At 37.1% G+C, this 27058-nt stretch overlaps 1 non-coding gene and 1 pseudogene across 1 annotated transcript; both read left to right on the forward strand.

Moving 5' to 3' along the window:
- Positions 1 to 11860: 11860 nt before the first annotated feature.
- On the forward strand, positions 11861 to 11969 carry LOC148375723 (5S ribosomal RNA; annotated as a pseudogene).
- A 222-nt stretch (positions 11970 to 12191) lies between these two features.
- On the forward strand, positions 12192 to 12310 carry LOC148375724 (5S ribosomal RNA). Its single transcript, XR_015847521.1, has one exon. It is a non-coding gene; the product is annotated as a 5S ribosomal RNA (ribosomal RNA).
- Positions 12311 to 27058: the final 14748 nt, after the last annotated feature.

Raw genomic sequence — 27058 nt, forward strand, 5'->3', positions numbered from 1 at the left:
ACGTCCCAGGGGATCTCGTCTACATCAAAGTTTCAACGAAAGTGGAACCATCCGAGGCGTGAGGGACCGTACACCGTCGTGAGGGCAACGCTGGCCGCAGTCCAGGTCAAGGGCAGCTCAAAATGGTACCATCTGAACCACTGTACCACGGCTCACGCTGCCACCGTCAACGAGACCAAGCAAGATCAACAGGGCAGTAACGTTAAATTAGGAAAACAAGATGTGGATGACAAAGCTGTGTGTGATAATAAATTGTCTGATACGGTTGTTACTAGGAGCAGAGCTCGAGAAATCGCAGCGGCGAATGGAAATTGCGGGTCCAGAAGTGCAGCCGGGGATCCCGACAGCGACGCTGCAGTTGCAGACCATGACGCATCCTAGAGACAGCGGCCCGGTTAAGTGTGACACTACTGTATAACATGCCAAAACGGTTGAGGATTTGGAAAGTACAAGTACATTTTACCTCATGAAGGGCTCACTGGCCCTGAGGTATGGAAGCTCGAAAGTACCAAAATCAAAAATATTACAGGAAAAAAGAAAAATGTGAGATATGACGAAAATGTGTAAAATATAATTTTTAGAATATGGTTTCATAGGAAACATGCACTCGAAATCTTTTAAAGGGACAGTGTGTATAAATTGACCCCAAGATGTCTTTGCACTGTGGAGTGCAACCAAAATAAAAGTGCTGAACAGGATAAATAAGGAGAGTCACAGTGCCCAAAGAAGCACTATTTTCTTCTAATTATTGTGTCATATCCACTGCCTCTAGGTGATGCTCATGTTATGGAAAACAGCATTTTTTTTTAGAAGACAATGAGAAAAAGATTGATCAATCCTGGAAAGGATTAAATGAATTAAAAATACCGGATTAATGGATTTCGAGACATATCATGGTGATTTAAAAATATAACTGCATGGGAAATGAATGGAAATTAATTAAACTAAGATAATTAATGTCTACTAGTACTTAAAAAAAAACAGGGGTGTCAAACTCATTTTAACTCGGGGGCCACACTAAAGAACAAACATAGAGCGTGACGTCTCGTTTGGTTTCATGTTATAGTCATCATAGTTCCATTCCACTCCATTTAGTTATTAGTATCGATACGACGACACACACACACGCACACTGCTGTCGTCTTAATAAAACTGAATCGTCTCTGCACCGCACAACACAGTGGCCAGGATCACACTCTCAGTCCACTCTTGGCGCCCATACTCAGTCATCCCTCTCCTTAGAGCGCCCTAAACCTTGCTTCCTTGATTGAGTAGAAGGACGTGTATAAATAGTGCAATTGCGATAGAAGACAAGTTTTGAATTACTGAAATTCCGAGTATTATGGGATGAGTCAGACGAAAGAGAGACATAGATTGTGAACTTAGGTTTTAACTCAGGGGGGAAGTTGAGACATTCCGTAAAAATAAGTTAAAACCTAGTTTTTTCCGAAATTGATGAAAAATTGTCTTCTGAATAAGCTCTCCATATAACTGTTTTTTGAGATTCAAATTACGAAATTTGGACGGATAGAAAAATATTACACAGAAGAAATGTTGTAATATTACAAAATTTACAATGTTTGTCAAATTGATTAACAAAAATCAATTAAGATAACCATTCACCATTAGCAAATCGCCCACATTGAGAACATTTTGGGATGGTATTTTTCATTTTTGGCAAAATCATTCACTTTGAGCGTGAATTACCTGCTTTCTTTGCAAAATACTGTTATTTTGAACAAGTTTACTTACTGAAGAGATCATATATAGGTTATGATTTTTATAAAAGGCAAAACAAAGAGTGAATCATAACAATAAAAACGTCTTTTCTTGGGTTAAATTGACAATTTAACAATCTATCCTGGTCATCTGCCTCGAGGGGAATGGCCAACAGCAAGATAACACATTGAAAATCAAAAGAAAATGCAAATAAAAAGTGCATACAAATTTTTTCTCGGATGTGATCAATCTACAAAAGAGAACACTCAAACACTCAAATCAGGGTAAATGATTCTGACAAGGATAATGGTTAAACTGATCCAGTGACTGTATTTAGTGAAAAAGCAAAATTTGAAATTTAGAACTGACGATTTAAAAAATAAATTGTTTATCTTCTAGTTAGAATTTTGGGATAGAATGCTCAAAATGGATAGGGCATCTTATAGTGGGGATTTTGATTTCCACTTAAAATAAATATAAAGACGTGCAACCAGTCGGAGTGCCGATGGACTACCAGAAACCAAATGTGTTAACGACAGTACAGACTAAAGTGACGGATAATATGCTAAACCTTAATGTGACGATACAGGCGAGAAGGGTACCGACACACCAAAGTCCAGAAAAACCTACACCCACGGCGACAGCACTGAGGAGTGAGGTTACAACGCCGACAGCCAAAAATGAGTGCACGGCCAGTACGTAAAATTCGGGAAATTGTGTAGAAGAGGAAAACCATAACCCTAACTCGGTAGTTGTGTAGGCGCATGGTCTCAATGTGCACTGACTTAATTTGACTAATTAAAATTAAATTTTGTGGGCCATCTGTCTTGTTTTATGTTTTATGTTTGTTCAATGTTGTAAGTGTTTGTATTCTTTCCTGTATTCTTATCTTTCTTGTCTATATGGTTGTCCAGCGTTTAATCGGCCCACGTAACTGAAAGGATTAACAGAAAAATATCGAAGGAAAAGGAAAAAGGGAACAATACAGTGCTCAAAGAGACGAGAAAAACGTTTTTAAAGAGGTAGACGGTTTAAAATGTATTGTTTTAGATAGAACCGATAGCACGTCTCGTTAGGAATCGAAAACGTTCGTTTTTTTTAGAAATCGTTTTGACGCTAAGGATGTGCAACATAACGTCCGAGAGCCTATGGAGTTCCCAGAAAAATAAATATTTTTTCAGTTGGAAAACGATGAATTTAGAAGTGAAAAGTCTAGAAAAGTATGTTTGGTTATTTTAGGTGCTTTAGATTATGTTAATGCCAGAATAACACCAAGAAAGGATAGGATAATAACAAAAAGAAAAAAGTTAACCTATTCCGGTTCTCAGTTCAAAATTGGGAAAGTTAAGGAATGTGAAGACGAGGAAAAATCCAATTGAGTGTATTGGAATGGAGTAATTTGGGAATGAAAAGCATTGTTGTACGAGAATAGTGGAAAAGCGTGAGTAAATTCTTTCTTTTCATTGAATATGGAGGGAAAATTCATTGAGTCGAATAAAAATGAGTAAGATGAATCATTGTGGATCAATGCACGTCATTTTCACATTAAATAGGTGAGGCTAAGATAGTAGATTGAATTGGTTTGGAAAGAAAAATAAAAGATAAATAAATAAATAAATAAATAAATAAGTGAGATGGTTATATGTCAATTTCCCATTAAACTAGTGGGCTAAAAGGCATGTGTTAGAGGGCGTAGGAGAAGGGAAAGTTATGTGGAAAATGGATTGTTGGCAGAGCAAGTAAGGAAGTTACAAATACAGAAAGATAAAAGTTAGTAAAAGAAGGTAAAAAGGGGAAAAGAAAGTGGGCGTTGAGGAAAAGAGAAGAGGGGGACATGCAAGTGACAAAAGAAAGGAATGTAAAGGGGAAAAGGTAATTGAATGAAATATTTTTGTTGACAATTGGCCGCAGTAAAGAAAGCATATGTTCCGGGTGGACGTGTATAGCTAGATACCATCGGACAACCGAGAGGAATTCCAGAAGAATTTAAAGCTAGGAATGAAATTAAGTCTGGATTAGAATCGATATTTATCTGGATAACTCCGAAAAAGAACGCAGAATGGATTAATTACATTTATTACAACCAACGACGTTTTATTAATTACATTAACGAGGCCTTTAGTGCAGTAGGAGAGCAAAGCGATTTTCTCTTAGCCAGTAAAGGAGGCGTGTGTCATATGATATAGGAGGAATGCTGTACTTATATACCTTTAAATACATCCGAAGCAGGAAGCTTCACAAAAGCACTGTCAAAAATTCGTGAGTTGAGCAATGAAGTGACAGTAAATACTGAAAAGAACAGTATCTCTTTTGATTGGTTCTCGTCTACATTTGGGTACTGGGGTAGTCTGTTAGCGAAAGGGGAAATTTTTGTGCTAACTGTCGTAATAATTATGTGTTTGTTGTGTTTCTGTGCCATACCTATTCTTAAAAGAGGAATGCTTAAGACTTTTGGAGAACAAATGACAGTAGTGGCAATACTAGGGTGGCAGAAGCTCAATGAGCACAGTTAGTGATTAAATATCCAAGCCTATTCCTAAGTGAGGAAGAACAGATGACTAAACTAAATTCAACGCCTTGAATTTTATCTGGCAACGTTGATAGTCAGTCTACATTATAATAAAAAATGGAGCATCTGCGGAAAGAGAGACATATGATGATCTGGACTGAATACGATATCAATTAGCACTACTGTTAAACACGTAACACACTATATAGCACTAGGAATAACAGCAACAAATATATTGGTTTCTGATTGTGATTCTTTTGTTGGTATGTCACACTGCCGGGGAGCAAGCTGCTGTCTGGGATGGTCAGGATGCATCGTCGCTTCCGGGTTTTTGGCTGCATGGAAACTGAGCGTGATGCCTGCTGGGATGAACACTCACTCCAACATCTGACTTCACGACACCCGTTGACGAATACGACAATGCATGGTCTTCAAATTGTTCACGGGGGTCAGGCCAAAGGCCAATGTGGATATCACTATCCAGTCATGCACTCATCTTGGAATGTATCGACGACTGTTACCGAAATTTGTTATCACTCACTTATCAGTTCATTTATTCATTTACCTTTATCACGTACCGATCAACCGTCGACGGTCCGCGTGTATAATCCAGTGTGTACGGATAAAGATAAATGAAGGGGGGGGGTTAGTGCATGGGTCAGATGTTTGGAGTGTTGGGGGTTTTTGTAAATGAAACATGAACAATGAAAGTTAGAATGATCACAGCAGGCTGACCGCCAGAATTTTATTTTATTTTCGATTTGCGTAAACTCTGTCCGTGTATTGATGTCTATGATTTGTAATACTTTACCACTACTCTGTATTCATTTTTGATTTTAATTTCTGTTCAAAGTGGGAGTATGAACTCCCAAAAGGGGGGATAAGGTAACAGAAGAGAAAAAAAAAAAAAAAAAAGGGGGGGATATGTTGTGGTAAATACACTTGCAAATGTAGAATAGACTTGCATACATGTAGAAATTTAGAAAGACTTGCTTACAGTAGTGGGAAACGGTCGGGTAGACATCCTTGAAGATACTCTTGGCAGACATTAAGTTTCCTTGAAGATAGCGTGCAAGGGACGGGACGCTCTGTACTTGATACGTGATACAGGACCGCCTTTTGGGGTGTACTCAATCGAAGCCTAATCGTCACTACCAGCTTTAAATACATTGTCATGTTCCTAGCTCTGTGAGATCTTTATTGACGCATCAATAAAGTGACATCTCCCTCCGTAACGAGGCTGGCTCCTGTCTATTTCTTTTATCCACTTATGAGAAGACTTTCTCTCGATTATCGGACCTCCAATTTCTACAACATTGATTATAAATACTGAAAATTCTCCCTCTTCTTTCGCTTACGGCCATACTACCCTGAACACGCCCACTTCCTGGTTTGTGTTTGTGAGTTGATGGCTGCAGTAGGGAGAGGAAGGCTCTCCCCATTCTTTGTTGGTTTTCTTATTTATTTGAAGGTTTATTTAAAAGTTTAAGTGCTTTATTTATTTATTTATTTATTTATTTTCGTTTTTGCGTCCCCAGCAGACTTAGTTTCTGTCTGGGGAGCCTTTTTTTGGTTCTCTCTTTTTTGAACAAACAATGGACAGACCGCATGGCATCGAGTTTGGAGTGGAAGCGGGCAAGAGTGTTGTGGATTTGCCCCCAGGAACTGATGGATGTAGTGAAGTGAAACTGGACAATGGAAAACCGACAACGACAATGGACTGTGATTCAAACAAGGTATTTAAAAAGTTGCTAATTATGAATGAAACCGGACTGGATACAAGGAAAAAGAGTATAGACAATGATTTCAACAAGGTAGCTCGGCATGGAGGGAAAGAAAGCGAGGCGGATGGAAATAATATGAATGGATTAATTAACAAAACAACTGAAATGATTGTACAAGGACAGAATAATGATGCGGATAAAATGAACAATGGATTGGACATGAGGAGAAAGAAGGAATATAACATGCGTGATGGAGAAAAGAGAAACAAGCAAGAAACAAAAAAAGATATGGAGAATGTGAAAGGGCTGAGACAAAGAAAATATTTGAAAGAACTGACAATGCTTTTGGAAACGGAGGAGATTGAAAACATAACACCAATTGACTTAATTAAAGAAATCGAGAAGATGGTGGGTACGGGGAAGCTACTGGTACTACGGTCTACACAAAATAAACAATATGAAGCGACGTTGGAAAATGAGGAGGCATGTGAAATTTTAGATGGGGGTCTCTTATGCAAAGGGGTTCTAATTCAGACTAAAAGACTACAAGTTAACGAAGTTATGGTCTCCTTCCTACAACTGCCCCCATTCATAACAGATGAAGAGGTGTTGGAAAAGCTGCAGAGGTGGAGAGTGGACCCTGTCCTCCCATTGAGGCGGCGCTTCTACCCGGGCACGTCCGTTGAAGATGGAACAAGATTCATTAAAGTAAAATTCCCGAAAGATGTAGCCTCCCTGCCGTATTCCACTAGATTTGAAACTCCGGACGGTCCCCGGTACTGCCGGGTGATTCACGACCGGCAGGTGAAGATCTGCCGGTTGTGCATGAACCCTGGTCACGTGCTGCGGGAGTGTCCGGAGTTTACGTGCAGGGAGTGCTTACAGCAGGGTCACTATGCCCGGGAATGCGTCGCTCTCAGATGCCCTGATTGCTGCCGTGCATTCATACACTGTACATGCGTTTCTTCTGCTGAGGGAGAGAGAGAAGTAAGCAAGTTGGAGATAAACATGGTAGCATCAGAGGCGGGGGATGAGGGTCCCTCCCAGGAACCGACACCTGAAGAGGATCCCCCCTGTGCTCAGCCCCCCAGACAACAAGACTCAGAGCGCGAGGACTCAGGCATGGACATTGGGATTTTAACTGGAATAATTGAGGCTGAAACAATGGAGGAGAAGGGGCAGAGGGAGGAGGAGACCCAGACACACAAGGAACTAAATAAAGAAGAATCATTGGATGAAGTTGGAAAAGGAAAAATTAACCGTGACATTTCAAACAAGTGGGGCAATTTTACGACCAAAAGGAAAAGGTTGAAACCAAGTATTAACATAGACAAGGTATTACAAGCACAGGAGAGAAGAAGAAAGGCAAAACAAATAGAAATAACTGGAGGGAGATTTGAGGTTTTACAGGATGATGGTGGTACATAGTAATGGTTGGTTTTATGTTTCTTAAATATTTTGTTGGCTTGAATTATTTATTGCCATTTATTATTTTAATGGGGTGGAATTTTATTTCAATAAACTTGAGGGGAGGGGCGAATCCCGAAAAATTACAGAAGTTAATCAGAGAGACTGAGAAAAATGATATTATTTTATTGCAAGAAACGAACTGGACAAGTGTGATAGCGGAGGATTTTAGAAAACGATGGGATGGGGAGGTTTTATTTAATAATTGTGAGGGAAGAGGTAGAGGAGTGGCTTTTTTAATTAAAAGGAATATGGTTGAGGAAGTAACAGAAATATATAATGATAAAAAAGGAAAAATACTAACTATAAGTGTTGGAGAAGGTAATGAGAAAATGAATGTTTGTAACATACATGCACCGAATGAAGAGAAAGAGAAAGTTGAATTTTTTAAGAAATTAAAAGTTCTAATCGAGGCTTGGGGGGAAACTGTGGTTGCTGGGGATTTTAATATAGCACTACAGAAAGAAGATGTGGCAGATAATATGGTTTTTAGAGCAGAAAGGGGAAGAAAGGAACTAATACAGGTAATGGAAGAACTCGATTTAATAGATGTATGGAGGGAAAGGAATAAAGAAGTTAGAAAGTTTAGCAGAAGACAAATTGTTTTAGATGAAATTAAGCAAAGCAGAATTGATATTGTTTTGGCAAAAAGTAGTTTTATGGAGAATTTTAAAAGTATTTACTACAGAAGATGTAATTTTAGTGATCATGACTTTATTGTTTTTAATATAGATCTGAATAAAATAGAGAAGGGGCCGGGGGTATGGATTTTAAATACAAAAGTCTTAAAAGACAATTTTTATCAAATGGAAATAGAAAATATAATTGTGAACAGCATAAAGAACATGACAAAGTATGAAAGTAACTTGGGAATATGGTGGGACAATCTAAAGTATGATATTAAAAGACATTCGATTTTGTTTTGTAAAAAACTGAGAAGACAGGAAAGGGGGAGAGAAGAAAAGTTACGAAAAGAACTAGAAGAGGAACTAAAACAAAGTGATGGGAAAAATGAAAACACGAATAAAATTATGGAGATAGAAGATGAACTTAAAAAAATAGAAGAAGAGAAATTCCAGGGAGCTATGATAAGAAGTAGAGCGAAATATATGATTGAAGGCGAACGATGCACAAAGTTCTTTTTTGAACTGGAAAAAAACAGACAGAAAACGGAAGAAATTAAATGTATTAAAAATGGAGAAGGAAAGAGATTGACAGATAAGGACAATATTTTAAAGGAAATAAAAAGATTCTATACCAACTTATTTTCAAAACAAGGTGTGGAAGAGGGTGCAAAAGATTTTTTATTGAATAATATTAAGAGTAAAGTAAGTAAGGAAGATAAAACAATGTGCAATAGAGACATCAATAGTGAAGAAATAGAGAGAGCCATAGATGAGATGAAAAACGGCAGGAGTCCTGGTCTGGATGGCTTACCATGTGAATTTTACAAGGTTTTTAAAGGTTCTCTTGTTCCTGTTTTAAGACAAATGTATGAAGAAGTGTGGAAAGGAGGGGCTCTCAGCTCAAGGATGTCAAGAGGTTTAATTAAAATTATATATAAAAAGAAAGGGGACAGGGAAGAGCTGCAGAATTTTAGACCCATAAGCCTTTTAAATTGTGACTACAAGATTTTGGCGAAGATAATGGCAAACAGACTGAAGCGGGTCTTACCAACAGTCATCCAAACTAACCAGGCTTATGCGGTAATAGGCAGAGACATCTCAGACACAGTTAATGGTGTGAGGGACAAAGTCTGGTACATGGAGAAGGCAGAAGTCAGTGGCTTTTTAATTAATGCAGACTTAGAAAAAGCGTTTGATAGGGTAGAGCACGATTTTCTATTTGCGGTTTTAGAAAGATTTGATTTTGGAGAAAACATAATCCGGTGTCTGAGATGTCTCTACGCTGATGCCAAGAGTTGTGTCAAATGCAATGGTTTTTTAACAGATTTTATTCCTTTAACCAGGTCAATAAGACAGGGCTGTCCACTGTCAGCAATACTTTATTCTTTGGTTGCAGAACCTTTAGGACTTGCGATCAATGCTGACAATGGAATAAAAGGGGTAAAGATTGAAGGTTTTAAGAATTTTAACACAGAAACCAAAATTTATCAATATGCAGATGACGCAACCCTAATTTTAAAAGATGAGCACAGCATTTTTAAAGCGTTGGATGCCATAGAAATATACAGCCGGGGTTCAGGAGCTCGGATGAATGTTGGCAAAACTGAGATTTTAAAATTAGGAAAGCAAACCGCCTTGTCAAGGACACTGCCTTTTAAAGAAGTAAAAGATAACCTTAAAATTCTGGGGGTGAGAATAGGGCCAAATGAAAAAGAAATTACGAAACTGATGTGGGAGGAGACAATCGGGAAAATAAGAAATAGATTGGCTTTTTGGAAAAGGAGAAGTCTTACTCTGAAGGGAAAAATTTTAGTTGTTAATACACTGTTTTTATCCAAAATATGGAGTGTCCTTGGATCAGTGTGTTTGCCATTACCCACAGTTAAAACTCTGAAGCAGTATGTGACTGATTTTATTTGGGATGGTAAGCCAGCTAAAATAGCCTATGAGACTCTGATTGGAAGGGTGGAGGAGGGCGGTCTGGGATTGCTCGATCCATCCATAAGACTGAAGGCTTTAAGAATAAAAACTGTTAAAAATTTCATGAGGGAGGGAGACAAAGAATCGACACGAATTCTGGAATACTTTTTAGACAAAACTTTTAGAATGGGGCCTTCAGCCTTGTGGATGAAAACAAAAGAATATATGACAAACGGCATCCCAGACTTTTATAGGGAAGTTTTAAGGGCTTGGAGTGATTTTATAGGACATGTAGTTTTTAAACCGGAGGGAAAGGAAGAAATTTTAAATCAACCCTTGTTCTTAAATCCGAATTTACGAATTGGAGGAGGGAACTTTTACAAGCACTGGTTTGACGCAGGATTCCGAAAAATCAGAGATCTTTTGTACGAGGTCAGACCGGGATTCTTGCCATTTCAGGCTTTCATTGACGAGATTGGTGCAACAGTAGACGAATGTAATGAAGAAAAAATCAGGAATGAGTACATGACAATAAAAAAAGCAGTTCCTAAAGAATGGTGGACAATTATAGAAAGAAATGAAAAGAAACAAGAGGAAGGTCCAATGAGAATAGAGATGAAGGACACAGGGACACCTTTTAGTGCTCTTGTTTTAAAAGATTTCTATTCTGTTTTTAGAGGAATGGCTTTTATACAACCGAGAGCAAATTCTTATTGGGAAAAGATGTTTGTAGATTTTAACACAAAAGATGTGTGGAGAAACATCAGAATTGGTTTGAAATGCCCTTCGTTAGAAAATTTTGATTTCCTTTTAGCCCACAACTGTGTTTTTAATGAAATGAGACTTTTTAAGATGGGACTTGCGAGGGATGAAACATGCAAAATATGCAAGAAGGAGAAAGAGGGCTTAAAGCATATGTTCTTTAACTGTGAAGAACTGAAAAAACTGACCGCAGTGCTTAAGGAAATGACGAAAGGTTTTGGACAGAATGAGCAGTATGTTGATGAAAATTGGGAGAAGATGTTTTTATTTGGGATGATACAAGGTAAAAAAGGAAAAAATAACCAGGCACTCAATATAGTTTTGTCAGTGGCTAGGCATACAGTGTGGGTAAGAAGAACGGTTTTGAAGAATAAAGGACGGAAACTGGATATATGCAAACTGTTTGAAAGCAAATTGAAAAGAATAATGGAAGCACTGTATGTCTATTTTAATAATAACGGAAGTTTAGAGGTTTTTAACAAAATATTTGTTCTTACTAATCCTTTTGTGCAAATAACTTGGGAGGGTGTAAGAATAATTTTACCAGATGTGATGTAATCAATGTGCCTGTTTGTTTTTTTAGAAAACAGAAAGAAGAAAAGAAAAGGTAAAAGAAAAGTGTTTCATTTGCCTTTTATAGGTACCAAAGACTTTTCTATTTTCAGGTTTTCAATTTTGATTTTATTTAAATAGGCACATGAACACACTGTTTTTTGCATTGTGGATGGAACGAGTCGAAATGTGACGTGTGACTTTGAATTTTTGCAATAAAAGAAAAAAAAAAAAAAAAAAAAAAAAAAAAAAAAAAAAAAAAAAAAAAAAAATCTCGTCCGATCTCGGAAGATAAGCAGGGTCGGGCCTGGTTAGTACTTGGATGGGAGACCGCCTGGGAATACCAGGTGCTGTAAGCTTTTTACTTCCAGCAAACTTTTTGGTATTTTTTCTGGCCTCGGAGCAGCCCCTTTTGGACGGATTTGCATTCTTTCACAACCTTTTTGCAAAACAAATAAATGAAGAAATACGCACATATTAAACCCCTGTTGTTTTATAAATGGCTACCCCTCTTGGCAAACAGTGGCGTTGCAAATTCCGCGGTGTTGATTATAAATACTGAAAATTCACCCTCTTTTTTCGCTTAGGGCCATACTACCCTGAACATGCCCGATCTCGGAAGCTAAGCAGGGTCAGGCCTGGTTAGTACTTGGATGGGAGACCGCCTGGGAATACCATGTGCTGTAAGCTTTTTACTTCCAGCAAAGTTTTTGGTATTTTTTCTGGCCTCGGAGCAGCCCCTTTTGGACGGATTTGCATTCTTTCACAACCTGTTTGCAAAAAAAATAAATGAAGAATTACGCACATATTAAACCCCTGTTGTTTTATAAATGGCTACCCCTCTTGGCAAACAGTGGCGTTGCAATTTCCGCGGTGTTGATTATAAATACTGAAAATTCTCCCTCTTCTTTCGCTTACGGCCATACTACCATGAACACGCCCGATCTCGTCCGATCTCGGAAGCTAAGCAGGGTCGGGCCTGGTTAGTACTTGGATGGGAGACCTCCTGGGAATACCAGGTGCTGTAAGCTTTTTACTTCCAGCAAACTTTTTGGTATTTTTTCTGGCCTCGGAGCAGCCCCTTTTGGACGGATTTGCATTCTTTCACAACCTTTTTGCAAAACAAATAATCGAAGAAATACGCACATATTAAACCCCTGTTGTTTTATAAATGGCTACCCCTCTTGGCAAACAGTGGCGTTGCAACTTCCGCGGTGTTGATTATAAATACTGAAAATTCACCCTCTTCTTTTGCCTACGGCCATACTACCCTGAACGCAACCACTTGCAGGTGTGTGATTGCGAGTAGACGGCTGCAGTAGGGAGAGAAAGGCTCTCCCCATTCTTTGTTTTTCTTACTTTGAAGGTTTATTTGAAAGTTTAAGTACTTTGATTTGTCTACTTTTTTCGTTTTTTGCGTCCCCAGCGGACTTGGTGTCTGTCTGGGGAGCCTTTTTGGGTTCTCTCCTTTTTTGAGAGGACAATGGACGGACAGCGTGGCGTCAATCAAGGAGTGGAGGCGAGCAGCCGAGTTGTAGATCTGCCTCCGGGGACTGATAGAAGGAATGAGGTGGCACTCGACAATGAGAAACCAACAACGTCGAAGAACTACGCTACAAACAAGGTATTTAAAAAGTCGAAAATTGTGAATGAAATCGGACTGGACACAAAGGAAAGGAGCATGGACAATGATTCTAACAAAGTAGCTCGATGTGAAGAGAAAGAAAGTGAGGCGGATGAGAATAATATGAACGGATCAATTAACAAAACAACTGAAATGATTGTACAAGGACAGAATAATGATGCGGATAAAATGAACAATGGATTGGACATGAGGAGAAAGAAGGAATATAACATGCGTGATGGAGAAAAGAGAAATAAGCAAGAAACAAAAAAAGATATGGAGAATGTGAAAGGGCTAAGACAAAGAAAATATTTGAAAGAACTGACAATGCTTTTGGAAACAGAGGAGATTGAAAACATAACACCAATTGACTTAATTAAAGAAAACAAGGGTTTAATATGTGCGTATTTCTTCATTTATTTGTTTTGCAAAAAGGTTGTGAAAGAATGCAAATCCGTCCAAAAGGGGCTGCTCCGAGGCCAGAAAAAATACTAAAAAAGTTTGCTGGAAGTAAAAAGCTTACAGCACCTGGTATTCCCAGGCGGTCTCCCATCCAAGTACTAACCAGGCCCGACCCTGCTTAGCTTCAGAGATCGGACGAGATTTTTTTTTTTTTTTTTTTTTTCTTTAATAAATAAATAACATACTGTACAAAACCATTGCTCATATACATTTGTTGTACATATGCACTGTAGGGAAGGGTTTAAGTGTACAGAGACCCCTCGCTACTTCACGCTTCGGTTCCTCTAAAAAACAAACAGGCACATTGATTACATCACATCTGGTAAAATTATTCTTACACCCTCCCAAGTTATTTGCACAAAAGGATTAGTAAGAACAAATATTTTGTTAAAAACCTCTAAAATTCCGTTATTATTAAAATAGACATACAGTGCTTCCATTATTCTTTTCAATTTGCTTTCAAACAGTTTGCATATATCCAGTTTCCGTCCTTTATTCTTCAAAACCGTTCTTCTTACCCACACTGTATGCCTAGCTACTGACAAAACTATATTGAGTGCCTGGTTATTTTTTCCTTTTTTACCTTGTATCATCCCAAATAAAAACATCTTCTCCCAATTTTCATCAACATACTGTTCATTCTGTCCAAAACCTTTCGTCATTTCCTTAAGCACTGCGGTCAGTTTTTTCAGTTCCTCACAGTTAAAGAACATATGCTTTAAGCCCTCTTTCTCCTTCTTGCATATTTTGCATGTTTCATCCCTCGCAAGTCCCATCTTAAAAAGTCTCATTTCATTAAAAACACAGTTGTGGGCTAAAAGGAAATCAAAATTTTCTAACGAAGGGCATTTCAAACCGGTTCTGATGTTTCTCCACACATCTTTTGTGTTAAAATCTACAAACATCTTTTCCCAATAAGAATTTGCTCTCGGTTGTATAAAAGCCATTTCTCTAAAAACAGAATAGAAGTCTTTTAAAACAAGAGCACTAAAAGGTGTCCCTGTGTCCTTCATCTCTATTCTCATTGGACCTTCCTCTTGTTTCTTTTCATTTCTTTCTATAATTGTCCACCATTCTTTAGGAACTGCTTTTTTTATTGTCATGTACTCATTCCTGATTTTTTCTTCATTACATTCGTCTACTGTTGCACCAATCTCGTCAATGAAAGCTTGAAATGGCAAGAATCCCGGTCTGACCTCGTACAAAAGATCTCTGATTTTTCGGAATCCTGCGTCAAACCAGTGCTTGTAAAAGTTCCCTCCTCCAATTCGTAAATTCGGATTTAAGAACAAGGGTTGATTTAAAATTTCTTCCTTTCCCTCCGGTTTAAAAACTACATGTCCTATAAAATCACTCCAAGCCCTTAAAACTTCCCTATAAAAGTCTGGGATGCCGTTTGTCATATATTCTTTTGTTTTCATCCACAAGGCTGATGGCCCCATTTTAAAAGTTTTGTCTAAAAAATATTCCAGAATTCGTGTCGATTCTTTGTCTCCCTCCCTCATGAAATTTTTAACAGTTTTTATTCTTAAAGCCTTCAGTCTTATGGATGGGTCGAGCAATCCCAGACCGCCCTCCTCCACCCTTCCAATCAGAGTCTCATAGGCTATTTTAGCTGGCTTACCATCCCAAATAAAATCAGTCACATACTGCTTCAGAATTTTAACTGTGGGTAATGGCAAACACTCTGATCCAAGGACACTCCATATTTTGGATAAAAACAGTGTATTAACAACTAAAATTTTTCCCTTCAGAGTAAGACTTCTCCTTTTCCAAAATGCCAATCTATTTCTTATTTTCCCGATTGTCTCCTCCCACATCAGTTTCGTAGTTTCTTTTTCATTTGGCCCTATTCTCACCCCCAGAATTTTAAGGTTATCTTTTACTTCTTTAAAAGGCAGTGTCCTTGACAAGGCGGTTTGCTTTCCTAATTTTAAAATCTCAGTTTTGCCAACATTCATCCGAGCTCCTGAACCCCGGCTGTATATTTCTATGGCATCCAACGCTTTAAAAATGCTGTGCTCATCTTTTAAAATTAGGGTTGTGTCATCTGCATATTGATAAATTTTGGTTTCTGTGTTAAAATTCTTAAAACCTTCAATCTTTACCCCTTTTATTCCATTGTCAGCATTGATCGCAAGTCCTAAAGGTTCTGCAACCAAAGAGTAAAGTATTGCTGACAGTGGACAGCCCTGTCTTATTGACCTGGTTAAAGGAATAAAATCTGTTAAAAAACCATTGCATTTGACACAACTCTTGGCATCAGCGTAGAGACATCTCAGACACCGGATTATGTTTTCTCCAAAATCAAATCTTTCTAAAACCGCAAATAGAAAATCGTGCTCTACCCTATCAAACGCTTTTTCTAAGTCTGCATTAATTAAAAAGCCACTGACTCCTGCCTTCTCCATGTACCAGACTTTGTCCCTCACACCATTAACTGTGTCTGAGATGTCTCTGCCTATTACCGCATAAGCCTGGTTAGTTTGGATGACTGTTGGTAAGACCCGCTTCAGTCTGTTTGCCATTATCTTCGCCAAAATCTTGTAGTCACAATTTAAAAGGCTTATGGGTCTAAAATTCTGCAGCTCTTCCCTGTCCCCTTTCTTTTTATATATAATTTTAATTAAACCTCTTGACATCCTTGAGCTGAGAGCCCCTCCTTTCCACACTTCTTCATACATTTGTCTTAAAACAGGAACAAGAGAACCTTTAAAAACCTTGTAAAATTCACATGGTAAGCCATCCAGACCAGGACTCCTGCCGTTTTTCATCTCATCTATGGCTCTCTCTATTTCTTCACTATTGATGTCTCTATTGCACATTGTTTTATCTTCCTTACTTACTTTACTCTTAATATTATTCAATAAAAAATCTTTTGCACCCTCTTCCACACCTTGTTTTGAAAATAAGTTGGTATAGAATCTTTTTATTTCCTTTAAAATATTGTCCTTATCTGTCAATCTCTTTCCTTCTCCATTTTTAATACATTTAATTTCTTCCGTTTTCTGTCTGTTTTTTTCCAGTTCAAAAAAGAACTTTGTGCATCGTTCGCCTTCAATCATATATTTCGCTCTACTTCTTATCATAGCTCCCTGGAATTTCTCTTCTTCTATTTTTTTAAGTTCATCTTTGATAGAGTTTTATAACTTTATTTATCCTACAGTTGACATGAATACGTTATATATATATATATATATATATATATATATATATTCTTAGTCATTTAGAAGAAGTTCTCAGCTTGTAAACTGCTTCCCAAGGTCATGGGTTGTGTTTTGATGTATTGACTGTGTTTCTGTTCTCACATACCATGTTGACCTGGAATGACCTTTTTTGCCATAACTCAAGATTATTTTCCACCAAAGAGCGTGAGAACGAAGGACATGAACTCTTTCACAAGGGAGGCCCTACAACATATCAGCCGGAGAAGAGGCTGTCAAAAAGAAGACTGATTAACGCTACATAGCAAACTGAATATTACAAGGGACGTTTGGAGAAGATTTCTTGAGAGTCAGCTGAGCCTCAGAGCTGAGCAGGGCCGAGCGCAGCAAGCAGCGCAAAGCGAGCGAAAAGATGCCAAACAGCAGAATCTCGGCGGCTCTCAATAATGATGATTAATAAAGTAACTAATTATAAAGAACCGATTCTCTTTGTCCTATATTGCAGAGCGTTTTATTATAAATGTTGGAAACGTGAACCTAACATTTAATTGGTCCTTCGAAAGCCGGATTCCATAAGACTAGACGATTCCAGGACGCGAGAGGAAAATCCAGGAAAAGACTGTGGCCACAGCATAAAGACCCTTTTTCCGGGACTGGACCTTCCCTCGCGGGCTGGGATCTGACGGTTGACGGAAAGCCAAGGACTTAGAGAATCGTGAGTAAAATTTATTCACAACATTGTGTGCATGTAAATTACCGGTAAAAAGAACTAGGAGAATAGAACTCGCGAGCGGGGGGGGGCAGATTCTTAAAGTTTAGGAATCCTCCGTCGAAAAGCTTAGGAATCCTTTGTAGAAAAGGAAAATCTTAACAAAGTTTAAGAATCCTCCTTTAAAAAGGGGGGCAGATTCTTAACAGAAAAACCCTGACAATTCTAGACTCTATCAGGTAAATAGTTTTCAGACAGTTAAAATTCTGCGGGAGGTGTGGACTCCCCTAACCCAGCGCTTTAAAGTTAGTTAAATTTCACAAGGATGTGCGGAGTCCTCTGTCAACTGAAAATAAGTGGAAAAAGAACAAGATGTAAGAACGTGATCACGATAAAAACAAGACGTCTGTGTGATTGAGAAAGAGCGAATGAAATATAAAGTTGCCCCTGGGCAATTGTATTTTATATAAATAATAATAATAATAATAATAATAATAATAATAATAAATACTCGATGAACTCATAGATGAAGGGTTATTTATAAGGAAGACCCGACCGCAATCGAGCCTCTGTGTTACTGAATAAAAGTGAGAAATTTAGGAAAAAAATAAATGAGCTATTTAGATGCGTTAAATCAAAATAATGCCGGAATAATACCGAATAAGATAAAATATTCCTGTTTTCAGTTCAAAAAATTTGTAAAAAAAGGACTGGGAAGACTAGGAAAAATCTAATTGAGTGAATTGAATACACTAATTTGAGATAAGGGCATTTTTATACCAAAAATATTGAAAAAAAAAAATGTTTGTAAATACTTTTTTTCTCTTTCAATTAAAATGGAAAAAATGAATTGAGTGAAATTCAAATGAGTAAGATAACTCTTAAATAAATGGATGCCATTTTCACATTAAATAGGTGAAGCTAAAATAGTAGATTTAATTGGTTTAAAGAAAAAAAAAAAAAAAAAGAGAGAGAAACATAAAGGGGAAAGTTAATTAAATATTAAGAGAGATAATTTGGTGAAAATTAAGTGAGACTAACCTTAATACAATAGATTGAAAAAAAAAAAAAAAAAAAAAAACCTTACTTTTTCAACATTGAACTGTTTTACATCTAGAGTAAGTAAATGGGTAGTGTGGAGCACATTATAGAGTGCTGTTGAAGATCTTCATTGACTTGAAATGCGTTGTTTAGATGCAAACCATTTGCGATTTATGGCATTACCTTTGTAGAAATACCGTAATGTTTCCTAAAAGGGAGGATAACGAATATACGGGGCCATATAGTGAACCGCGTCTCTTTACTGAGGGAGGAAGTTAGCTCGTCAAAGGAAATTATTTCACCTATAGGTGAAGAGGGTAGGGTTTTACCGCCCAATTCTCAATGGCTAAAAGGCCAAGTGGACCTCCTTATTGACAGAGTAAAAAATAGATATAGATAACGATAAACTGATTGATCCTGAATAGGTTGGATCATAGGAATTTAAAAATAAAATAGCTGATTATTATCTTGAGACAGATCATGAGAATTTAAAAATATATGTGCATGGATAGAAAATAATGTGTACATGGCCATTTAACTTTAAAAATAAATTAATTAATAAATAAATAAATAAATAGATAAATTGTTCTGTGTAAAGAGTTGTTAGAACACGCACAGGTGGATTGGAGAATGACGGACGTATGGTCTGAGATAATTGGTCATTGTGCAAAATTGGAGGGGCAGTAAATTCACGGGATCAAGAGAGAGTAAATCAAGAAGGAAAAGGAAAGTACATTTTGGCAGATGTTGAAGGAGGATCACAGGTCATAGCACGACCTTGGCAGTAAATAATTAAAAGAGATGACGTGATAGGAGTGAAGAAGAGAAAAGGGAGTATCTTTCTGGGTTGAATAATGTTTTAAATCTAGAAGGGGCATTCACACGTGACACCGAGCAAGCTGTGAATGATAAAAAAAAAAAAAAAAAAGGTAAATATGAGGACGCAGGAATTAAGTGGACACTAAATTAAGGAAAGTTATAATTGATACAATATTTACACAAAAATATTTGCATGTAAGATGTTACATACAGTTGAGATTTGTGTAATATGCATTTGGTGAAAAACAGCCACCGTAGTAGTAAAAAAAAAAAAAAAAAGGGTTGTCAACATTGTGCAAAACATGTGACAGTAATTTTATAAATAAGCTATAAAAATAAAAGAACTATGTAAAGGATGAAAATCTATTTGAAGGCAAATGAACATAGACATGACATATTGTTTTGCTTTAGAACAAGAAATGAGAGAAATGCAAAGTATTACAATAATAAATTTGACTACAAAAATACTGTAGTGATACAAAAACTACACTATTTTGTTGCCATAATGAAAAATATTATAGACTAAAAAATATATATATATATATATATATATATATATATATATTAGTGAACTGTCGTGAATACACTACAAAAGAAATTTAGGAAAAGTTGGATTTTACAGCAAAAGTGTTGCTCTAACGATATTTTTGAGTTTCAGAATTTGGTTCTTGTCTCATTTGGGCTCAACAATCCGCTGAGGAGAAAATGGAAGAACTGTGAGGGAAAAAAGTAGCACTACTAACGATGATGAAGACATTTGAATGGGATGAACGATGGTGAGAGCCAGAAAAGTTTTGTGTTCATATTCGGCCGGTATGAACCATAACTATGATAAGAAGATCTCATCTTGTTGGAATCCATTACAGCGATCATCGAGCAGCGATTGGAGGACACCCTGAACTGGTTGCAAGCCAATTGCAGGGCACACAAAGCTAGACAATTCACTAGCTCATTCACACATAGGGACAATTTGGACCAAACAGTCCATCTGAAATGCATGTTTTTTGAAAGAGGTAGGTAAATCGTAACAATGAGAGCAGCCAGTGGACACACACACCTGTTCCCAGGTCCTTAGTAATGCCGCACACGTGCTGGCCACTGCGCCACCGTGCTGCACACACATATATAATATATATATCTCATCTCATCTCAGCAGCTGCACCGCTTATCCTCAGAAGGGTCGCGGGGGTGCTGGAGCCCATCCCAGCAATCATCAGGCAGTGGGCAGGGGACACCCTGATATATATGATTTTTTTTTTTTTTTTAACTGAACTATCAATAATGATAATATGATAGGAATTTTGAATTCCGTGTACTAGCTTGCTAAAAGATTTAAAGATCTTGGCAGAACCCCTGAAATTTAGTGATACAAAGATCGAACTTATAAATCGGTGACAAATATAGTAGATATCTGCGTATTCATTCAGTTTTGATCATCGAATTATTAATTTATTTTCTGCATTTGTTGACGGTAATTGCGAATAACAGGCTTGTCTTTTTCCATTTTTCTACTTCTTTCTTTAACATCTTAGTACAACATAATTCGTGATGTCAATCATCAAAGCAAATGAGCCGTAAAAGCAAGCTCTCTTTGATGAATTGAACGAGGAAGAAAGCCGTTTGTCTAATAAAAAGACTGACCGTCACTCGACAAGAATTACCCACAACAATGACGTAATTTCGAAGAGACGAGATCTCATTAGCTAAGATCGGCGTGCAGGAAAAGAAAATAAAAACTCGTACAGTGAATTCGAAAATAATGACAAGACTTGTAATGCGTTAAATCTTTGTTAAAGAGTAAACTAAATGATAATGAAAATTTAAAGGAAAAAAAAAGTTGCGTACCCAGCATAAATGATGCCTTTAAGACAGGTAAGTGAAAAAATGAAAACACTGAGAGTACAATACAAGATAATTATACAAAATAGTATAAAAAGAAAGAATATTTGAGTGAACAACTAATCATTTTTCGTTGAAAATGCGAATAGCAAAGGGTAATAACTTTAAGACGTGTAGTTTTGCTCCTAATAAAGAAAGGACGATTAAAGCAATGAAGCTGACTAAAAAATGGTCCATAATTTTAGTGTCAATCTTCTTGTTCGTAAATGGACAAATTCAAAAGAGGTGTATTACGTAAAAAGATTATTTCCTTAGTTGTTCTCGTATTACAGAAAAGAAGAATCGAGACTAGAAATAATCAATAACGTAGATGAAGCTATTTCAGTCACTGAATGAATTTTTTTTTCCTTTTAAACAGGAAAGAAACTAGTGTTAATAGTCAGACCAGATTTGTTTAGCTTTATATACAAGGGATTTCGGAAAGATGCTTAGAACAAAGACACTCACACAGCTTGTAGCTCTCCTCTTGTTGCATGATTCACTTCAGGCATGTTGTGCATGCAAGCGGCCTAAAAAACTCAGACAGGTCATAGGTAACCATGTGTGTCAACAAAATGAAACCAAGCAGCCTGCCTTTTCTTTTTTTTCCTGGAGGGAAACCCATCGAGGTTTTGTTTGTTTGTTTGTTTGTACATGATTCAAATTGAATCTTTTCTTCCGGCGCCGTCACGAATGGCAGCCACTCCAGCAGCTCCCATTTTATTTTCGATTGTTCTCGATTGTTCTCAGCTCAGGGATGCTGCTGGAAATGTGAATTTCCCTTCGGGGATGAACAAAGTATCTATCTATCTATCTATCTATCTATCTAGTGCGTAGAAACAAAAATTGTTGAGCAGAATAAAAGATAATGAATAAACAAAATAGATACACTCAACAAGATAATTTATAAGTGACAAGTATGTATTGTTCTTTAATGAATCAATAACAAAAGATTGATTATGATTACAGAGATAAGAAAATACATAAGAAAAGCTATGACATTAAGTTCGATTTGGCATTTTTTTTGAGAAATTTTTGTTGATCTTTTGGGATTTTTGATGTTTAGTGTGAGGGTTTGGAATTTTGACAAATTTAGCCCAAAGGACAATTGGGAGGACAATTGATTACACACTGAATTTTTTTTAGAATGAGTGTTACGATTAACAAGTGTTAAGCAAATGTGTAACAAATACTGACTTATGGTTTGGTTAAGTTAAAAGGAAACGGTTTCTATGGAAGAGAATTTTTAGAAGACAATGAGAAATAGATTGAACAATCTTGAAGAGGTTCATAAGAAATGAAAATCACGGATTAATTGATTTTGAGACATATCATGCCAATTTAAAAATAATTGCATGAGAAATAAATGGGTAGAAATTGATTAAACTAAGATAATGTCTACTAGTACTTAAATTTAGAGAAAAAATTTAAGACATAGAGTAATCCGGCCAATTTACTAAAAAATCCCACTACGTAAGCACAATGGTATTAACGAGACTCTCAAGTGCCAGTGAATTGCACAAAAAGACATCAGTCATCCATTGTCTGCGCCGCTTATCAACAGCGAGGCCAAGGGAGTGATATGGAGCACATCCCAGCTACGCTCAAAGGGGGTGGGGGTAGCACACACGGCGAGTCAAAAGGTCACATGTCCTTGAATGTGAACAAGAAAGCTCTGCTGAGCAACACCAAACAGCGTGACTGGGTCAAGATAGTAATGATAAAATAGGGACAGTAGAACAGTATCAAAACAATGAATAGTTAACTGGGGAAGAAGGAATTTTTAATCTCGAAAGAGTTCTCTTTGAAGAAACAATCAAACCCGAAGTAACATTATTAGTTCAAGGCACTCCTGTAAAATTTCTCTGTGATACCAGGGCGTGCAGAACCACCCTTAAAGAACAAATCCCAAATGTGACCCTCGGGCCAAACAAAGTAATGGTGCGCGCAGCTCAGGGGGTATTAAGAGGAGTACTGGTGGTACGTGTTTGGACACGGAGCGTTCCAAGCGTGGGAGTATTTGGTTATAACGGAAGCAGGGGAGTACTGGACCCCAGGGGACAGCTCTGAGGCCCAGTATTTCAAAAATCGGGTTAAATTGCAGCATCAAAGAAGCAATTTACAACCGTTACAAACCAGACAATTCGACCTCCGGGGTCAGATTTTTTAAACAGCACGTGCTGGGGTTTCACGTTGTGGGCCTGGTCCTCGGGACTGGACTCCTTTTTCCGGTCGTAGTGTGTGTAAATGACAGTATGAAATCGACTGATCAGCCAAAATTAAGTAACTACTCTCTAACGACAAATTTCACATCAGTAAGCATGTCAGTTAAAGACATTGATGTCGTTCAAAGTTACCACAGGAATTTCAAGGATAGATGACAACTGGTTGCTAATGGCTGAGCAGGCGGCACATGCTGTCATGATTAATTGTGTTGTGTGTATGGGTGCTCGCCTCAAAAGAGAGTTGTAAAATCCACTCTGAACTCAGAGTTCCTGATAAACGTAATGAATAATGCTGTACCAAACGGAAACTGCTCTTTCTGGGATCAAACCTACCCCGGAACGACAGTTGAAAAACATAAGCCTGTGTTTTCTAAAAGAGTAGTTCAAAATAATTTTACCTGTATAAATAGAATCGGACTTTGTGATAGTCTGAATGGTATACAATGTCACCAAAATGTTGACAGTCAATATAACATTTAAACCACTCTCCCGGAGTGACATCTGGTGGTGGTGTGGAGGAGACAAGTTGTATGATAGACTACCGTACAATACCACAGGATTGTGTGCATCTGTGTCTTATTTTACCTGTGTCTATAACCGCCACCACAATCCCTGAATTGCTAACATCTGTTAAGAGCTTGTTATCACATGTATGGAAAAGTAAAGGTCTACCTATGCCTAGAGTGACAATGATCCTACATACATCGACAGCATTGGTGTTCCAAGAGGCGTACCAGATGAATACAAATTAGTAAATCAAGTAGCAGCGGGTTTTTTGAATCTTTGATTTGTTATTGGTGTACAATTGATAAAAATGTTGACAGAATAAACTATATCCATTTCAATGTGCAGAAGTTAGGAAACAAAACAGAACAAGGTTTCTCCGCCATAACGAGCAACTGCTACCTCCCTCATGGCTTTCCAGAACCGGATTGCTGTTGATATGCTACTGGCTAAAAAGGGAGGGGTCTATTCTGTCTTTGGTGACCAATGTTGCACGTTCATACCGAACGACACGGCAGCAGACGGAAGTCTGACAAAGGCCCTGGAAGGCCTCAGGTCACTTAACAACAAGATGAAAGACCACTAAAGAGTTGACACACAAATGTGGGATGGTTTTGGAGATACGTTTGGAAAATATAAAAAAAAATGTATACTATACCCGTTTTTGCGGATATTCTCACATTGTGTGGATGTTGTTGTATTCCGTGCATAAGAACATTGCTAACGAGACTAATTACAAAAAGCTCTTGCCCCAATGCAGGCAAAGATGGTACCTTTGTATGCTCTGTTGCCCTCGGATACCAATGCTGACGATGACTCTGGCAATTACCATAAAAATGATGATGGTGAAAATTGTAATGACACAAATGTTGATGATGATTGCCTGTCTCTGCATTTTCATGATTTTTACTCAGATCCTGGTCATTATGACGACAACCTCTAAGTGTAACGACTGTTGTTGTGTTCTTGATTTCTCTGTTGAAAATCGTATTGCGAAGTGACAGTTGAATGAAGTATTATGTCTCCGGTAGGATAAAGAGGAGGGAATGATAGAGTTTTATAACTTTATTTATCCTACAGTTGACATGAATACGTTATATATATATATATATATATATATATATATATATATATATATATTCTTAGTCATTTAGAAGAAGTTCTCAGCTTGTAAACTGCTTCCCAAGGTCATGGGTTGTGTTTTGATGTATTGACTGTGTTTCTGTTCTCACATACCATGTTGACCTGGAATGACCTTTTTTGCCATAACTCAAGATTATTTTCCACCAAAGAGCGTGAGAACGAAGGACATGAACTCTTTCACAAGGGAGGCCCTACAACATATCAGCCGGAGAAGAGGCTGTCAAAAAGAAGACTGATTAACGCTACATAGCAAACTGAATATTACAAGGGACGTTTGGAGAAGATTTCTTGAGAGTCAGCTGAGCCTCAGAGCTGAGCAGGGCCGAGCGCAGCAAGCAGCGCAAAGCGAGCGAAAAGATGCCAAACAGCAGAATCTCGGCGGCTCTCAATAATGATGATTAATAAAGTAACTAATTATAAAGAACCGATTCTCTTTGTCCTATATTGCAGAGCGTTTTATTATAAATGTTGGAAACGTGAACCTAACAATCTTCTATCTCCATAATTTTATTCGTGTTTTCATTTTTCCCATCACTTTGTTTTAGTTCCTCTTCTAGTTTTTTTCGTAACTTTTCTTCTCTCCCCCTTTCCTGTCTTCTCCGTTTTTTACAAAACAAAATCGAATGTCTTTTAATATCATACTTTAGATTGTCCCACCATATTCCCAAGTTACTTTCATACTTTGTCATGTTCTTTATGCTGTTCACAATTATATTTTCTATTTCCATTTGATAAAAATTGTCTTTTAAGACTTTTGTATTTAAAATCCATACCCCCGGCCCCTTCTCTATTTTATTCAGATCTATATTAAAAACAATAAAGTCATGATCACTAAAATTACATCTTCTGTAGTAAATACTTTTAAAATTCTCCATAAAACTACTTTTTGCCAAAACAATATCAATTCTGCTTTGCTTAATTTCATCTAAAACAATTTGTCTTCTGCTAAACTTTCTAACTCCTTTATTCCTTTCTCTCCATACATCTATTAAATCGAGTTCTTCCATTACCTGTATTAGTTCCTTTCTTCCCCTTTCTGCTCTAAAAACTATATTATCTGCCACATCTTCTTTCTGTAGTGCTATATTAAAATCCCCAGCAACCACAGTTTCCCCCCAAGCCTCGATTAGAACTTTTAATTTCTTAAAAAATTCAACTTTCTCTTTCTCTTCATTCGGTGCATGTATGTTACAAACATTCATTTTCTCATTACCTTCTCCAACACTTATAGTTAGTATTTTTCCTTTTTTATCATTATATATTTCTGTTACTTCCTCAACCATATTCCTTTTAATTAAAAAAGCCACTCCTCTACCTCTTCCCTCACAATTATTAAATAAAACCTCCCCATCCCATCGTTTTCTAAAATCCTCCGCTATCACACTTGTCCAGTTCGTTTCTTGCAATAAAATAATATCATTTTTCTCAGTCTCTCTGATTAACTTCTGTAATTTTTCGGGATTCACCCCTCCCCTCATGTTTATTGAAATAAAATTCCACCCCATTGAACTAAATAAGTAGCAGTAAATAATCCAAGTCAGACAAAACATAAAAACCAAAAAATATATCATGTGCCACCATCATCCTGTAAAACAGGGGTCACCAACCTTTTTGAAACTGAGAGCTACTTCACGGTTACTGAATCATACGAAGGGCTACCAGTTTGATACGCTCTTCTGAAATAACAAATTTGCTCAGTTTGCCTTTAGTTATACATTATTTATAATGATTAGTAATACTCACCTATGTAAAGACACTGATCATGTTAATGATTTCTAACAATGATTATCAAAAATGACAACAAGGTGGGAAACAGATATCAATATTCAACACTTTATCTCTATTAATCACAGTATTTGTTACATTTTCAGATGATCACTTACATCACTACATTTTAGCAAAAAATATCCCATTTGCACAAGCCACTGACATGCCCTGTTAACAAATCATGAACTATGTTGCAACATGTTTCAAAAAGTTAACAATTATGTAATGTTAAACAAAATCAACTTACATATTTTTAAATATGTAATACATTTTTTATTTCACATTTTGAACTAATGGCCAAGTCTGTGTTATGTTTAACAAAATTATAACTTTTAAATGTCATGAACACACTTTTAAATTGAACACAATTCTTCAATATTTTAATTCAACTTTGCCATGGCACTACCATGTTGTCACTGACTACATCTGGTATCCGTCCTTGG

The sequence above is a fragment of the Urocampus carinirostris genome, chromosome 1 (genome assembly GCF_059441175.1).
Source record: "Urocampus carinirostris isolate Australia breed hairy pipefish chromosome 1, RoL_Ucar_1.0, whole genome shotgun sequence".
Lineage (NCBI taxonomy): Eukaryota > Metazoa > Chordata > Actinopteri > Syngnathiformes > Syngnathidae > Urocampus > Urocampus carinirostris.